This window comes from Antennarius striatus, chromosome 2 (assembly GCF_040054535.1).
Source record: "Antennarius striatus isolate MH-2024 chromosome 2, ASM4005453v1, whole genome shotgun sequence".
Lineage (NCBI taxonomy): Eukaryota > Metazoa > Chordata > Actinopteri > Lophiiformes > Antennariidae > Antennarius > Antennarius striatus.
In genome coordinates, this window is record NC_090777.1 from 26,854,347 (window position 1) to 26,872,500 (window position 18,154).

General features: G+C 40.1%; 1 protein-coding gene across 1 annotated transcript in view; it reads left to right on the top strand.

Moving 5' to 3' along the window:
* Positions 1–5,468: 5,468 nt before the first annotated feature.
* camkvl (CaM kinase-like vesicle-associated, like) overlaps positions 5,469–18,154 on the top strand; it is a 37,493-nt gene continuing 24,807 nt past the window's right edge. The window contains exon 1 of the mRNA XM_068337055.1: positions 5,469–5,605. The gene's annotated coding sequence lies outside the window, so the exon portion shown is untranslated. The remainder of the gene's footprint in view (positions 5,606–18,154) is intronic.

Genomic DNA, 18,154 nt, shown 5'->3' on the forward strand with positions numbered 1-18,154 from the left:
AGGAGAACGTTGTGTGGTTTGATGTTTGAAAATGACTGAGAAGTAACATTACATGTAAAACTCAAACAAAATTAATGTGTGTTGGTTGGATGGGAAAGCCTGGTTTGTCGCATTTTAGATCTATCAGATTTTTGATTGATTGATTTTTATTTGATGTAGTATTAACTAGCCATGTTCCTAAGATCTCATGAGTGGCGATTGAACTCTGGGAAGTAGCCATGGACCCAAATCTAGCAGAAATGCCCACTTTTTTCAGAAGCACTTGTTTTTCTTATCATTTCCTTAATCCGTTTTTTTGCTCAATCAGATCTTAAATTTAATGAAATTTAAAAAATGATGTGAATGAATCACACTCACTCCCACATTTGTCACTTCACGGTGAGCATTTTTACATTATTATAATTTGTGCTGGTTCGATTCACGCGGATATGGATAAAAAGTACGCTTATACTATTTGCTTTGACTTCAAAATCCAGGAGCAACGACAAACTGCCCCAAAACATCTCATTATAAATGACCAAGTTTAATGGCCTGTATAGTTGACATTTTAAAAGTGAATTCAGACAAATTATATTTGGATTTGTCCAACAACTTCTTGGCATGCCCATATAGTGAGGTCATGTAAAAAAAAAAAAAAAGAACTGTGTCATTTCTCCATTGTCTCATTTGTTGCATGGCTAGACATTTAAGCATTTCTTTTCCTTCCCCTCACTCTCTGAGTGACTAGCATCAGTTGTTGTCACTATGGCAACCTAAACTGCTGTTGGAGACACACAGCTGATTCACATGAGATAATAGTCTATTAGTCACATAGGCACTCTGGAGGATATGCCATCATCTGAGGGCTCTTGTTCAAGTACATACTGAGTACGTAGTTACGAGGTGCAAACAATCCCAGCAGACCTGGGTTCTGTCACGGCGGCACACAAATATGTAAGTCATACTAGATAAACAAACACACACACTGAAACTTCTGAATTAATACAAACATATGCTGTAAATACACAAGAATTTGTCAGAGAGAAAAGGGATGCAATGGAAAACTTTTTTTCACAGTTAATTATTTAATAATCATTTTAAATCTCTTAAATGTGACATTAAAAAACTGCTGATCAATCGAGAAAAAAAAAGGGGGGAAGGAAAGGTTGAAGGTGCTCTATAATTGGTGAACCATGGACAGCTGAGGAAATATCAGCAGATATTGTTAATCAGGCAGGATAAGAATAGCATTTACAAGTTGGCCTATGGTCAACACCGACAACACACGTTTGTGTAATTAATGAGAATGTTCACTGTGACGCATTCAGCTGAAACTTCAACCAATCCCCACCCCTGTCTGTTACAACCTTTAAATAATGAGTTCTACTGCCATTTTGGATGTCACCAGTCGAAAAAAAAGGGAAACTGTAGTTTGACCCAAGTCTGATGGGAAAACACATTTAATGAAATGCAATCGACTCGAGCGGTGGATCTGTCCTGTGCGCTCTGTTTTTCCTTTTCATCCTAATTCCATTATGGCTTGTGAAGTTGTTGTTTTTTTTTATTCCAAATGCTATTGATTTTTAAATATATGCAAAATTTTCCCATTGCTGAAGTCAAGGAGGCATTGCCCGCCCTACATTGCAACTCAAATATAGCTGCACCAATTAAGGCCAGCTCTTCTATGCTACATTAAGCATGTGGGAGAAATTATTCTACATTTACTGTTTTATTTATCACTGTTAGACTGTGCAGACATACAGTACCTTGTCAGGAGATGAAATCAACTGGATCTATGGTGACATACGGAGCGTGTAATTGTATTAATGTGAGCAGGATTGTAGTAATAATAAACAGGGATAGAATATTTAGGAATATGTAATCGCTGAATTTTATTTTATTTCACTCTTTTTCATCCTCATCTTCCTCACTCTGGCAGTCACAGGAGGAGTGAAGTAATTACAACCTGCCTCTCACCCACACTGGCCTGCAGCCCAATGGGGGGGGGGGGCACAAAAGAAAGGACGATGCATTGAAAAGACGTGTTTATAAATGGAGGAGAAAATGGGGGGGAAAGACAATAAAAAAAGAAGCATGGAAGAAAAAAAAGGGAAGTTTGTTTGAGTGAAGCATTCTGATGAGTGACAGAACGAGGTAGAGGAAGGCAGGCGAGATGAGAGGAGAGAGGATGAGCAGGATGGCAGAGGGAAAAAGGGAGGGTTAGTTTCCGACAATAGGAAGTGGGAGACAATCCAGTAAAACACATGGTGAGTGAACGGATTTATGTGTGTACATGCATTCCCACACAGGCTTTGATTAACAGCATGTTAACGGACTGCAATACACGGATACAGCCCTAATAACATTATATCACTTGATGCCAAATTTAAAATATATGTGCTAGAAGGATAGATAGGGATTTAACTCTAAATTAAACCTCTAAGGGAAAAATCTGCATGTAAATCCATGTATTGAACCATTATTCAATGTATGCACTACAATTAGAAACATTTAAATAACAGCGATAAGACAAACAGTGGGGGCTACACCAGTTCATAAACACAATAAGAATGCTTGAGTATGGATGATGGTTATTAAAAAAAAACATCAAATGATTTTCAATCTATTCACCAGGTTTATTATAGTTGCTCTGTCTCTAAACTAACAAACGTGCATTCATGTGTGAGCACATACACATCCACTGAGTCAAGGCCAAGAGTGACAGAAAGGGAGAGGAGAGAAAACAAAAGAATGGAGATAAAAACATGTGACTCTAGAGAGAGAAAGAAAGAGGAAGCAGGATGTGATGAAGTGGGTGAAGGAGAGCCAGATCTCTGAGCCCGATGGCTGCTGGCCTTCAGGCTCTCTGCCTCCGAATGGCACATTTGGCACACAGAGAGCTCCAAGCTGGCAAACCACAGTGCATTTTAATAATTTCCAAACAGTTGTTGTGCTTAATGGCTCGGTTTAGTTGACCTCTTCTGTCTGTCTCGCTGTACAACAGACTTTTAGCAAAGGAGTTTTTTTTGTTTTAGTTTTTTTAATAGTATGATTTTTAGATTAGCTCTCATAGCGGTGAAGGTCTGCACTTCTCATTAGAAATAGAGTGACTCATGCTGATGATTCACAATAAAACACATCGGTCATCTCACACCTCTGCACCTTGTCAGTTCAGAGACGCATAACCACAGTCTCTTGGCCACCTGATACCTCCATGATACCAGATTGTCAGGAAAATACACATTGATGATGCCTGATATGCGATCATTAAACCCCAGCATTAGAATGTAATACTTTGGTTTTTTTGTGAGTTTTTCACTTATCCCAGTTGAACGGGTTGGTTGTGTATTTATTGACAGGGACCCTGCCTTCTGGACCTGTTTTTTTTTTCTTTTTTGTTTGTTTGTTTGTTGTTGTTGTTTTTGAGTGGAAAAGTTTGCATATGAATACTAAAGGATATGTTCCTATTTTTTCGGAGGATAGAATTTTCCCCAAATACTTTAGCATTATTTATGTGACACTTTCTAACTTTGCTATTCTGTTGGAGCCATGAGCAGCGCCGGGGGAGAGACCTGCATACCCCAAAGCCAGCAGATTGTGACAGATAATTTATCTGTGAATTCAAAAGTATTTTTTATTCCACTCCTGCTCTGTTCAAACATGAGATCTCTAATTAATAAATGCATTTTTTGATTTTGAAGCAGGTGCCTCAGGGCTTGTGTCTATATCATTGCTTTTTTTTCCTCATCCCAGTGCCATGCCGATTCTCTTCTGACAAATACACACCCTCATTTTGTTTTAGAGTACACCTCTCTGAGACCAGCGCATCTTTGAACTCAATTAATGATGTCAGGTTTAAAAATCATTGTCTGCATCAGTGTTGAAACCACGTCTATACTCTTGATTCCTTTGAAGGTTTCCATGAAGAAGAAAAAAAACATGACAAATTTATGAAATGCAGTGCTTTTTCCCTGGTTGACTTAAATAAATATAATATTTAATGTTAAAAGTATTTATTCTTCATCATCTTAAATAGAAAATCTTTAAAAATGCACATCAAGATGTTGTTCTTTCAATTGATTATTTTTTTCTTGTGTCTTGTCTGTTTCCCTCTGTCTCTCTTTCACACATAGACACACACACACACACACACACACACACACACACACACACACACACACACACACGCACACACACACACACGCACTCACTCCTTTGTATGGAGGCATTTTCAGCAAATGGAAGGTGCAGCAGATTCAAGGTCTCTTATGAATAGAACTGTAAGCATTTGGACAAAAAAGATAAACCATGAGTCTGTACAGTGAGTGAGTGAGTGAGTGAGTGAGTGAGTGAGTGAGTGAGTGAGTGAGTGAGCGAGCGAGTGAGCGAGTTATGGCCTCACAACTTGCTCTATCCCACTGTTTCTCTCTCTCTCGTGCACACACACACACACACACGCACACACACACACACACACACACACACACATACTGTACGTGCACGCACACACACACACAGCAAGAGAAAGAGAGAGATAGACATACAGTCTGGTAACAAGCATGTGCAAAGGCATGCAACCTCACAGACACAGAAATCCAGTTCCTGCGTCATTACAGCAGCCATCTGTCAGTGTGAAGGCAAACACACCGACTTGGCTGTATGTATGTATTTACACACACACACACACACACACACACACACACACACACACACACACACACACACACACGCACACGCACACACGCACGGACTCACCCTGACCATATTGTATCTCTGGTGACCCCTTCTGCCCTGATCTCTATTAGATCTATGTGGATAAACCTAAGAGGTGAGAAGTGTCATCATCCTCTCATTTCTTGCTCCTCTTCCTCTCCTCTTCACCCTACAGGAATCTGTTTGTCTACATGTGAAAGAATGATGTCATTGTCCATCAGTGTGGCTCCACTGTGTGAGATGAAATGATGGATGATGAGGTGTAATCCCACAGTTTAATCCCGACCACTCCCAATCCGCTGCCGGCGCACACGCACACACACACACACACACACACACACACACACACACACACACACACACACACACACACACACACACACACACACACACACACACACACACACACACCGGACAGCCAGAGCCACCCTTTGACAGACGGTTTTGCTTTTTTACCACTAAAAATAATGAAGTGTCGGGATGGAGCGGCTGAAGGGCTCACATTCGAGCCTGCAGCACCTTTTAGTAATGATTTCACATTATTCAAACATGCCCACCTGCTATAGGCACCAAAACCGAGAGAAAGAGAGAGAACGGGGTGGGGGGGGGGGGGGGGTGAAAGATTACATATTTCTCATGGGTGGGAGACAGTGAATGAGTGAGAGTGAGTGGGAGGGAGGGCGGCAGTCAGAAAGAAGCAAACTAATTCTCGCCGAAGAACAGACAGTCAGACGCAAGGCAGGAGAACTGCGGGTTGTTCACCTCTCTGACGCTATTTGTACACGAGCAAAGAAAGATTATTTTATTTTATTTATTTTTTATTATTGAGTCCAGGTACCAAGTAGGACCAGAGTTTCATTTTGGAAAGTGGGGAGGGGGGCGCCCATACTTCTCCAAACAGCGACAAGTCAAGGTAAGGCGCTGGGAAAACTCAATGCGCGGTGGATGAAATGCGCGTCAACCACTCGATTTAATCCCTGTTGATGACGGAGAGTCGTCGATATGAGATTAAAGAGATATAGACGTTCTCTGTCGCGTTAGTGATGCTGCTGCTGCTGCTGCTGGTGGTGGTGCTGATGATGATGATGGTGATGGTGGATGATGATGCGCGCTATGCAGCCACCGCGCGTAAAACAGCTGCAGTGAAAATCTCCTACAGGCAAAAAGAAGGCAGAAACGCGTCTGGCTGCTCATCCGCGCATAAACAAAGTTAAAGCAGATTCCGTCGTTTATATGTCCGATAACTTTTTGTATGTTGAATTGTTTTAACCATACCTCTGACGGACGTCCAAAGGGAACGACTGGAACGAACTTTCATACACCCATCGAATATTAAAGAATATTCTCTGCATCATCAATATAAAAAAAAGATGAATTATGTAAAAATTCTGATAAGCAAGGCATTAATTTCAAGATATTTGTGCTTTAAAGGCTCAAAGGTAATTTTGCACCTACTTTAGTCGCTGCACTTAACGTTTATCATGTCGAGGAGGCCTCCCAGTGGAAGTGCTTTTATTTATTTATTTGTTTGTTTGTTTATTTATTTATTTATTTATTGTAGAAGTTAAATTATCCTCTTTGTAGAAAAACCCAAGACTTGTATTGCCTGCTTATGTGATCCTGCATCAAGCTGCAGCGTTTCCACTCGTTCATTTTTTAATTATGTATAAAGTGTTCAGAAGCAGGAGCCACTTTACTTTCTCCATAGAGGGCTGCATATTGACTGTACGTATATTGTTCAATCAAGCCTGGGACCATTATGTTTAATGGTAACAGTGAGCTGTTTTTCCATTAATGTATGAGCAGCACTGTCAGTTTAGAGCATTACTTTAAGTAGAGCAGCTGAAAAGTGGGCGACAGACATGCATTTAAAGTTTGAATAACTTTTTTATAAACACTTCAAAATTGTTTAGTAATTTCATGTTTCAACCCAGTCCTGCTGGCCTTGTTAATTTACTTTGAATGAGTGCAATCTGATAAATGAGGAGAGCAGAAAACATCACAAGAAATCTCATGTAAGCTACTACACGGCACTCCAGAGAGAGCCTAAAGGAGGTTGCTGAATGACAAAAACAAACAAATCATCTGAGGAAAAGAGGCTGAGGATGACTAAAAGGGGGACAGGAGAGAAAAAAAGTGAAAAGATGTGGTGGCTCACGTATTCATTACATTTGACTTGTGAGAGCTGCTTTGTATTTCCCACAACAGTCGACCCCCTCCCTCTTTTTTGTCAAGGTGAAGAAAAGTTTGCTCAGATTTTTTTTATGGAGGGTGCAGAAAATATTCCAGCACATAAAATTTCTGGTGCAATTTTATAGTCATAGTTCACTCTTGACTGCTAATCTGTGAGCTGCAACAACCTGCACCTACATGATGGTTTGACCCGGATCCGGCCATCTCTGTGTCACCGGTGCAATCGTCTTCCTCTATCGTTCTCTCTCTGCTCTCCCTCTGCGTTGCTACCGTCCGTTAAACCAGCATGTAAGCTGCAGCAGTTCACGTTTGAACACATCTCTTGAGACCTCATTTAGAGTTGGTGGAAAAGATGCAGCCTAAAGGACAAAAAGGCTTTCAAATCATTTGTGTGCTATTTTTTTTTATTGTGTACTGTACAATTCGTGAAAAAAAAAAATCTGCAACCCTCAGATTTCACTGGACAAGTGAGATAACTGATGAGCTCCCAGCTCACATGCTTAATCAAATAGTGTGGTGTCAGTGATATACTGTGTGTATGTATTCAGGTGTGTGTGTGTGTGTGTGTGTGTGTGTGTGTGTGTGTGTGTGTGTGTGTGTGTGTGTGTGTGTGTGTGTGTGTGTGTGTGTGTGTGTGTGTCCAGTTTGTGTTATGCAGTTCCCTAAGGCAGGACACAGGTTATGATCGTCATCTTTACACTCAGGCCTGCAGTCATTTAGGTCTAGAATTAATTTTGGATAACACAGTGAATGAGAACAGAACTCATCTTACAGTAAAAGCATTTTATGCAGCACATGAACAAAAATGTAATTTTGCTTTGCTGTTGACCCACTTTTTCCAAGCCTTTTGTGATTTGGGACATGTTTGTTTGTTTTGCTTATCTGAGTTTTGAAGGACATCTAAAAAAAATTGTATTAAATTAAATTTAGGAGAAAGTGACTTTAAATCACAGGTCAATAACTGTTATTTGATGTGATCATAGTACCCTTTATATTTTAGGTAGTATCTGAACATATTTACAATTTCTACTTTCTACTTTCTGATAATAAATTTATAAGAGATGAAGCTTTGATGGCGGTACTCACTCTCCAGCATCTGCTTGGCTTCGCTGAGCATCGATAGCTGGCTATTCTGCTGACTTGCATCTATATGGTTATCATTTACCAACTGGGTGGATTTGCTCTGCAAAAACAGAGAGAAAATTCCACAGTTTTGATGGAGCATTTGTACGTGATTTCTATAAGCACTCACATACCCACAGTTGAGTTCAATTAAATGGAAGAGTGAGTATTGACTTCTTGAACCAGCCTCTCATTTTCACAAGTGAATGAAGATCGGCTCATCAAAGGTGAGGAATGTAGTTTCTGCAAAACTGATCCAATAGGATCATATTTAAAGTGATGCTTTTAAAATTGAGAGTCAGAGAAAAGGCTATGCATGGGAGGGGGCAACTGGTGAGTCATATGTTTGCAGTCAGGTATTATTGATCAGCTCATATATTGCTTCACTTGTTTCAGTCTGAACTCAGAGGCTGAAAGACATGTTCCAAATAAAATAAATGGTCCAGAAAGAAGTTGAAATATTTTTATTTTAAAAAAAAATCAGTAATGGTTTTAGTTTGATAATGGAAGTTTTTTTTCTAAATGCCATACGGACAGCATTCCCGGTCCAGTTCAATGGGACAGTCTTTTTTTTTTTTTACAGATTTGCTATTTCATCAACAGGAAATCTAATACTGGCTTTGCGTATATGCTGGTGCAATACCGGAATCAATAACCCATTAAATTGTTATGGTATATCATAATGGATGATACCAATGGGTGCAGTAAATGCATTCTGACATTTGTGGGTTTGAATGAGAATCTTTCCTGCTGAGACCCCCCCCCCCCTCGAGGCTAAAGGAACAAGTCCCAGTTCTTCCTGCAGTATGCGCCATACGTTTTTATCACGGGAGCCAGACCGGCTTTACAGATGGTGGTTGTGGGGAGATAAGAGTGTGTGCGTCAATTCATCGCCATGACTTTTTGAACTCTGTGTAATGTGACACTGTGTTTCCTCCCTGTCACCATATTTGGTGCCCAGTAATGATCCTTGTGTGCCCTAGGGGCATGGAAATGATTGCAAGGACTTTGCAGCATTGGCCGAGCTGCAAAAAGTGGTGATTAGACGGTGTCGTCAGCAGTGCCAAAAAAATCAAACACTCCTTGTTTATTTCTACACATGATGCTACCTATGTTACATAATGGTGACCTTCAGGACAAAGTGCATGCAGCATATGGTTGCTTTTTTCCCCCTGAGCTATGTTTGGTGCCAGAGGTTTTTAAATGTCCTACCATCTTTGCCCATCTTCTGCCTCCCTGCTTTCCCTCCCTCATCTCATCTGCTCCCTGCTTCTTCCAGCTGATCCCCCCATGTCCCCTACTGAACCATAACATGCTTTTTATATGTATCCATCCATCTACCTACTATCAGAGTTAACAGACCTGATCAAACAGTGCGACATCGATGATATACCTGTGGACATTCGGTCGTTCAGGTCACAGTAGAGCTACGTGCTGAAGAAACTGAACTGGACTTGATGGAAACGCTTGGAGCAAAGTCGACTCGCATCAAAGAGGATTCTTTAGCTCTGAGTGGCTCGTTCCAGATATTGGAAAACATCAAAGTCATAATGAGGGTCATTGAAACTCAGGTCTCACTTCTATGTTGGGGGGCCCCCGCTCGAGGGACATTGGAGTCAACGGAATGTCTTCTGTCAAGCAAAGAGAGAAATCATCAGGACACCATCAGGCCAGAGATGTACCAGCAACTGCAGAGGGGAAGGAAAAGAAACACATACAGACCGCACTCCAAACATGTGGCTGCCCCAACTGGGACATTGTTAAAGCTACCAAAAGACCAAAAATGGACCACAGAATGAGGGAGAGCAGGCAGAAAAAAGCCATCATCTCATGTGGCCGGGGCCTCAGAGAATCTGAAGCAGATCTTTAGTAAACACAACATCCCTGAACAATTTAAGCCCACAGACACCCTGAGACAGAGGTTGCAGTTCAGTCCAGTAAGGAATGTCTGGTTTTTGAGGAGACAAAACAACTTCTCCACAAGCTAATGGTGTAACTCAAACTCCTCAGGGCAGGACTCAGCAGACTATCTGCACCTGAAGGACAAGACCCATCTTGACCATAGGAGACAGAGGGGTTACATTTGACATCCATGTAAAATTGGAGCAGAAGACTTTGTCATCAGCTGCACTCCAATATAATGCAGTTTTTCACCTCTTCCCCACAACCCATAGGTGAAATCTGTGTGACTGCATATCAATGAGTTCTCTCCAGGTTCTCTGGATTTGTTCACACCAAATTGTCCGTAGCAGTGAGTGGTTGTTTGTCTTTCATGTGGCCTCGCGGTGAGCTGGCACCTCATCAGGGGTGTACCCCGCCTTTCAACCATAGCTGGCTTGGATTGGCTGTAGCAGACCCGTAACCCACGAGGCACATAAGTGGCTGTAAATGGAAATTTTCTGTATTTTCTGTAAGAAAATGGATGGTTGTTTTATCTTTGGTTTGGATGAGTAGTTTGACGTTACGGGAGAGAGAAGCACCAACTACGTTGTCAATTCAACATTTTGTCTAAAATGGAATGGTGTGTTTAAAGTAATGAATGATGCAGGAGTGTTGCTCTCCCATCATGCCTGCATTGCAATCTCGGTCCTGCTCATCTCAATGGAAATGCATTAGCAGCCAAGTGGAGCTGAAGTGATTTTATGTGATTTTAACCGCTAATAGACATCCTACACAGCAGTAACGTAGAAGACAGCACTCTGAATTGTCCATTGACATTAAAATAAAAACATGAAAAATTTTATTGTACAAACAAAAGACTTTATAAACATGCATTTTTAAACCAAACTCTTTGTGGTTGTCAGACTTCCGAGTATTATGTAAAAGCAAAAGCTGGACGAATTTCAAAACATTTCAAAAGAAATGAAATCCACATCGAGGTCACTTCAGATGATCTCAACTGATTGATGCATCAGAGATCTGTTCAGTAAATGTCTGCAAAATTCAGTTGTTGTCTAAACCATTAGTGAAACATGACAATGGAGATCCATCCATAAGGGAGAGCGCATTCACAAAGATCTCCACTCGCTGAGTAGCTGAGAGGATTTCAGCCTGTTCCACTACATCACTGTGCAGCCCTTTCAACACACGCACACACACATACACACACCCACAGACACGCACGCACACTTTTTTTTTACTTGTACTGTTGCAGTGGGACAATAAATGTTAGAGCCAAACTGAAGAAAAATACCCCACAAAACTAAAAACTCTGATTAAAGCAATGAATCAAGTTCTACTGAAGAGTAAGAGGCAACATGTAGAAATACAACACAACTAGGGAGGAATTAAGCTCATGAAATCTTCATGGAAGCTACTTTATTACAGCTCAATATCAGGCCTTGGGATTGGTCCTTGCTAAGCATTGCACGCGTAGGTATGCACTCACATAATTGCAGCTACAGTTTGCTGTAATATCAAGCTAACTGGGTTGGGTCAGTTATTCACAGTTCTATGCACTATTAAAAGTCCAGTGTGTCAGATTTAGGGGGTTGTTAAGGGGCAGACACGAAAGGTTATTTTAGCAGAACTAGAATCTAATAAGAAAATAAGAAATAATCACTTGAAATGTGCTGTGTTGTTATTACCTTACAGCTTTTTATATCTACAGGCGAAGCAGGTTGTTGGCTCCAGGGTCTGGTGTGTATGACCGTGTTTCTAAAACTGCACATGACATACATACTACTGATGCCAAAGAGGACTTTCCTTACCTTTTTAATACTTTTGTAGTAACTGGTACGGTGTAACAAGGGGCTACACCGTACCAGTAGGGCTGCACTGTAACCTCCTTTAGAGGGGTGGATGATGGGTGTAGGAAACAGGAGACAAAAGATGATGCACTAAACCTGCGCAGAGCAAAGCCAGAGGAAAATGGTGAAGGAAGACTCATGTATATTGCCAAAAACCAAATAACTACAACAACAAAAATGATTATAATATTAACTGTAATAATGATAATAGTAATGCAATTTACATTCAGGATCTCAAGGTGAAGAATGCAATATAAATGTGTGTAAATATATAAAAAGAACACTCTTGTTGATGTCAGTATGTCCTTTAGTTGTTCGATCAGGACATTTTTAAATTTCTATTTTGTAATTTATTTGTGGTCTTATGGCCAAAATGTTGTTAACTTTTTTTTACTGGTAAGAATGGTGACACATACAAATCAGAATAGGTTCCATATCAAGATTTTTTTCTGGATACATGATGGAACATCCTTTAGATTACTCTAAAGTTTCAAGAGCGATATCATCGGACCAGAAACTTTGTGCCAAACCGTATTCTTTTTTATACAACCAGGTTTTCATCAGATAATAAGATAAAGAGTGAAGAAAAAAATATTGCATTCAGCCAAATTGAGTTTAAACTTTAACTACAGCAAGATTGAAATAGTTATCATTTTTTCAAAGAAGATTAAGTTGCCCAGGCTAAAACATGATTATAGATAGATAGATAGATATATACGTTAATGCTCCCAAGGGAAATTCAGGTGACATCTGCTCGCAAGAGATACAATAAATACACATTACAATGACAGAAAGTAATGGCACAGCCAAAAGACGCTGTATAAGTTACATTATTTACATGCTGTTACATAATTATAACAACAGGAAAAACATGAAAACACTGCTCTCCATTGTGGTTAAGTGAATAAGGAAAAGACTTAGGTAAGACAAAGAAAAACAATTGAAAAAGAAGACATACAACGGAGCAGACGAAAACCTGCGGCTAGCTCGCGCATGCGCAGTTCATGTCAACTAAATGCTGTTGTCTAAAGTAACTAAAAGATTAAAAATAAACTTTTGAGGTCTAAGTTAGAAATAAGTTGAAAAAATGAACACTAGCAGCACAGAACCAGGTGCTGCTCAGTCCTATACTTTGGATTCTGAAAAACATACAACAGGTTTCCAATTATTTCTATGCATAAATGCTTTGTTTTAAAAAGGGTGAACAGAGAAAGTAAATGTCATTGAAATCCCAATAATATTGCTTCCTTTCCACTTCAAAGACTGAAATGCAGGAAATGAATAAAACTGTGGATGCTTTTATTTTTTTCTGGTTCTGTGTACAGTCATATAGCTTTATTTTAGATTCATGAAATAGATTTATTTCACCCCAGGTGATAGAAACAAATCTAATTTACACTACAATTCATATCAGCATTTCAAAAGTTCATGTGGAATTACTTTGGCAGCAGGTAAAGAAAACACAGCTATTGATTGCTGACCTTTAATCCACGGTGCCTGACTTCTATTAGAAAAAAGTGCATCATATGAGAGTTGAGAAGACAGATGAAACCTTCCTCCATAGTTTGGATTTTAGAGTAGCCTTGATCACGGAGCTAAGAAGATGGTTTTGTCAACAGTTCATTGAAGTATACAAAAAATGAATGGTAAAATAATTTCCCCAATAAAGTACATTTCTTCTTCTTTCTTCTTTTACCCTTTTATAATTTCATTACAAAAGGGTAAAATCTAATCTGATGTTTTTCAATCCTGTCAAGTTAAATTGTGTAAATAAGTACATGGGACAGAAAAACATATTTCAAATGCAATATTTTATCTAAAATGCATTTACGAGAGTACACATGTGATAAAAACAGCGAACTACCAACGTGCCCCGTCCCCTTTCGTTGTCTAATGTGAGAAGCAGGGGAGAGAAATAGATTCGAGGTGACAGACAGGCGAGATTAGAGGTGTAAAGAGTAATAGTGATCAAAAAGGAAGTTGCGTCCATCACCGCAAACCATAATGATGTCCACTCTCTTTGGAAGCAAGCATCTACTTTTCCTCTCGTTTTTCATCTTTCCACCTTTCATAATGCTTCCTTTCCTGACCTCCCCTTCTCTGCTATCTTTCTCCTCTCTGCCTCATCTCTCACTTCCCTGTGCCCATGTCTTATCATCTTTTCTCCAGCTCTCCTTATTTATCTACTGTAAGTCATTAGACTGCTATAAGAGGGGCTGCAGAGAGCAGACACTCAAAATATTGTGACATAGTTTTTCCTCCTTCAAATAGCCCTTTAGAGGCTAAGCAGGGTATGCCGACAGACCCCACCATGCCTAAGTTCATGTTCTGAACCTCCTCACCTGTTTTTTCCTCATGTTGGTCTAGACAGAACAGAGCTAAACTTGGAGAGGTTGCTTGGGTTAGCTCACGTTTAATTTAGTTCAACAGAATCAAAACTGGGCTAGAATCTGGGCCAGCATAGAGTAGCTAGCACACAGATCAAAAATGGCTTAAAAGATACAAATAAAACCCAGAAAATGCTGTATATAAATCTAATCCTGCTTACTGGGAAGTCAATGACAAAATATGGAGGCACTGGTAATTATAACTGGGATACCAGGGCTATCGTTAGAAGCAGCAGTCACTTATTGCTTGCTCGTTATATTTCTCATTGAGATTTATGACTTGTTCTTCCTTCACCAGACCCAGCTCGATCATCCCTTATGTAACACCCCAAGCTGTTGTAAAGATGGATCCAAGAAGCCGCTGCTTTATCAGGCCCTCAACTGTGGCTCCCCATCCAATCATAAGTGGATGCTGCCAAAACTGGTCTCATCTTCTGGCAGCCATTCCCCCTGAATAGTGATATAGCTTAGACAAGATAAGGACAGTTGCAGCCTGGCACCCCTTTTTTTTTTTTTTTTTTTTTAATTGAAAACATTTATGGTTGAGACTTTGCACCAAAGAGATGGATCAAAGAGGAGGGAGGCAGATACAGATAATTCAATTCCCTGGGGAAATAAGAACATATTTGAAAGGCGTTTATCAATAGATGTGCAAGGATGCCATTCTGGTCAAATGCATAGTTATGGTCAAAGCATCATCACATCGCATTATGCAGGCCAGGGTCTGCCATCTGCAGCTGAAAGATGACATGCTCTGCAGACAGACTGTCTCTTTCTTTTGCACTCAGTCTACACCTCCCTCCTCTCCATATAGTTCTCTCTTTCTCTCTGTCTCAGGATGGATGAGTTTAATACCAAAGGTGCTTTGAAACAAAGGCATATTTCCTCACTGAAATACATTCTTAACTCTGTCTGACTTGCAGAATAAAATCGAGCCACATCTCCATTTTTTCACACCGTTCGGTGTTTGCCCTTCTTCTTCTTAACTTACTCCCTGACATTCTTTACCATGTTCCATTGATTACTTAAATGAGTCTAACCTCTGTAAGAGGCAAGCATTAAAATGTATTGATGCTAATAGATATTCTAAGGCCTATGTTTTAGCTCTTTTGTGTGGATGCATTTGCAGACACAGTCGTATTGATTGTTAATTAGGAGGTGAATTTATTACCTTGAGCAAGGAAGCAATGTTTTCATCACTTTAGTCTGTCTTTTCTCTGACTATTAACAGGGTTACAACAAAAACGACAAGACAGATTTTCATAAAACTTGGTGAGAAGGAAGGCCATGTGACTGGGAAGAACACATGAATCCTGTGGCGAGCATCCAGATAAAGGAATAAAGTCATTTTTTTAAACTTACATTTTTCTTTACTTATATTTTATATCCGTCGTTTTTCAGTCTGCGTGATGGATTAACATGAAAACAGAAGAGTGAGGAAGAAGAAGTAGATGAAATTATGAATATTTGGAACTAAATTCCAAGGAAAACCATCAGTGAAACATTGATTTTAATAATTATCAACTATTACTTTTATTGATTTCACATGGAATTACATTACAGGAAGATGGAGTGTTGTTTTATAGTTAGAAAATGATTACAGTTGTAATTAGAACAGAGAACAGGTTGCTAGTGTTTTTGGTGATGATGGCAGATCTAGCTGACGATTGAGAAGACTTAAGGCTGATGACAGAGAAGTCTGTCCAGTTGGGAGACGGCCGGAATTTTAGATACAGGAAAGCAAACGGTTTACAGGAGGCACAAGAAGAAAACAGAAAGAGAAACTCTGAATAACATACTGAAAACTGAGCGACTAAAAGCCCAGTCGCTACCGAAGCTGGTTGAACAATCTGGAGATGAACGGGGGTTATTGTGTTACAGCTTGATGAGTTGATTGCAGGCAGGAGCCGGCAGGAAAATGAAGCCATGACACACACACGTGTACAAAAGTTCAGTCCAGCACGAACTTCAGAGGGCACGTCTTTTGAATTATGTGGTCTGAAAAAAGCAGGGCAGCACCGAGTGCTGGCCATCAAGAAAATCTGGTGAGGCAAAATTCACCTTATCTTCTAGTCCTTAACTGTGTGTCACAAAATATCCTGCTTGGTGCAACACAGACAGCTGGAGCTGATTCGTCTGCTGTTCAAGGTGTGTATAAGAATTAATCTTCCCTTCAATTAAAACGCAGCTAAAAACAGGCAAAGGAGGGAGAGGCACAGGGGAAAATGGGGGAACCAGAAAAACTGAGAACAAGCTAGAATCACATACAAGCCTCGACAACTGACTCTTATTCTCCCCCACTTCAAACCAGATGTACCAGGCCTTCATCGGCACACAACGTAGGATCTAAAAAAAGAGGGAAAGCACAGTCTTCTGAAAATCCCATCATAAACAACATGACCGAAATAGAACTACCATCTGGTACGCCGCGAAGAACAAAATCCTAACTCAACAGTTTAACTGATTGATTGACTTTAGAAGTGCATGTAATTGATATATACACATCCCAACATAATACTAGCAGTTCACAAGTGAATGTATCGGCATGCTTGGTGGATAATCCAGTCAGAAAAAATCTAAACCCTTTAGAATTAGTGATAGGTGTTTCTACGCTGCTCTGCAGGGAGGTGTGGAATTGAGAGGCTGAGCATCGTCAAAGGAAGGAGCAGGATTGTCTGGGGTTGGGGGGGGGGGGGGACTTCCAGTCTACCTCACAAAATGAAGGTAGAAAAGCAGTAGAATGAAAAACTTGTTGAGAAAAGCAGTAGCATGGGAAGAGAAGCTGGAGCATGCTCTGCCTTTTCTCTGACCTGGTTCCAGTTAATCCGCCTACTTTACACGATGAACATTACCTCCACACGGTATTTATAGAGCCTTTTGGTGTGTGTGTTTTGTGTGAAAGCTGGTGTGTCTGCGAACGTAACCATTTTTGTGGAGTCAGTTCATGTCATAACAGGGCAGAGGGGGGCTCATAGCTCAGTTTGAAGACAAATAGGAATCTTTGTTTAAACCTGTTTTTAGAACAAGAAGTGACTCTGTAGGATGAATTTTTTTTGCATTATATTGACGATACCATAGAACATAGTTCTTTAAATAATGGCGTGATGCTTCTGGAATGAGAACACTAAATTCTCAGCTTTGAAGCACAATGGTAGGAATTTCTACCAAAAAATATCTCAGCTGCTAACAAAGTATACAGATTTTTTTTTTCCTCAAGGAATGCTTTGAAGCAAGTGGTGCATTAATCATATTTTATAAATATTACAAACCATATTATCCAAGTTCCCGAATCTCTGCTTTTTTTTTCAACTGAGGATCTACGAATAGTAAAACTAAACCTAGACTTCAACTCCCAGAGGAATGTGGAGTTTCCATTTTTCACGACACAAAAACCATGATATTATTATTATTATATGGTAGCGAGAAACTTCTCCCTCCTCCAATGAAATCCTAAACCCATAGAAAACACTGGATCAGTTCACTTCTAGCAAGCTCCACAGGTAAACTAGTTGCTATAAGGTGTGAGTGCTATACCCACACACTTTTTAAAAATAGAGAGGGCTCTGACAGTCCTACACAGTCGAGACCTCTCTGTTGATACGGTTTATAGCCTATTGACTATAAACCAAATCTTCAATCACTACTCCTTTCTCCTCCTCTTCTTCTACTCCGGTCCTCCTCCCTTCTCTTCCTTTCTTTTCTCTCTCTCCAGGGAGGGGATTTTGCTTCTATAAGTCTTCTATCACACTGAATATTTCACAAAGGAAGTTTTTCCCCCCCTCTTCCTAGCGCATATACACACACCACCGACTTTCTCACGGAATTCTTCTCACTTTTTCTCTCCCTCACGGTCTTCACATCTGTCACCCTCCATGCACTGTCTCCATCTTTCATTCTTCTCTTTTTTTCATGATATATTATCATCTCAGTCTTATTTCCTCTTCTCAATGCTGCTGCTTCTCTGGCACCAGTTCTCACTCTTTATTCCTCTTCACTCCGCTCCATCCATCT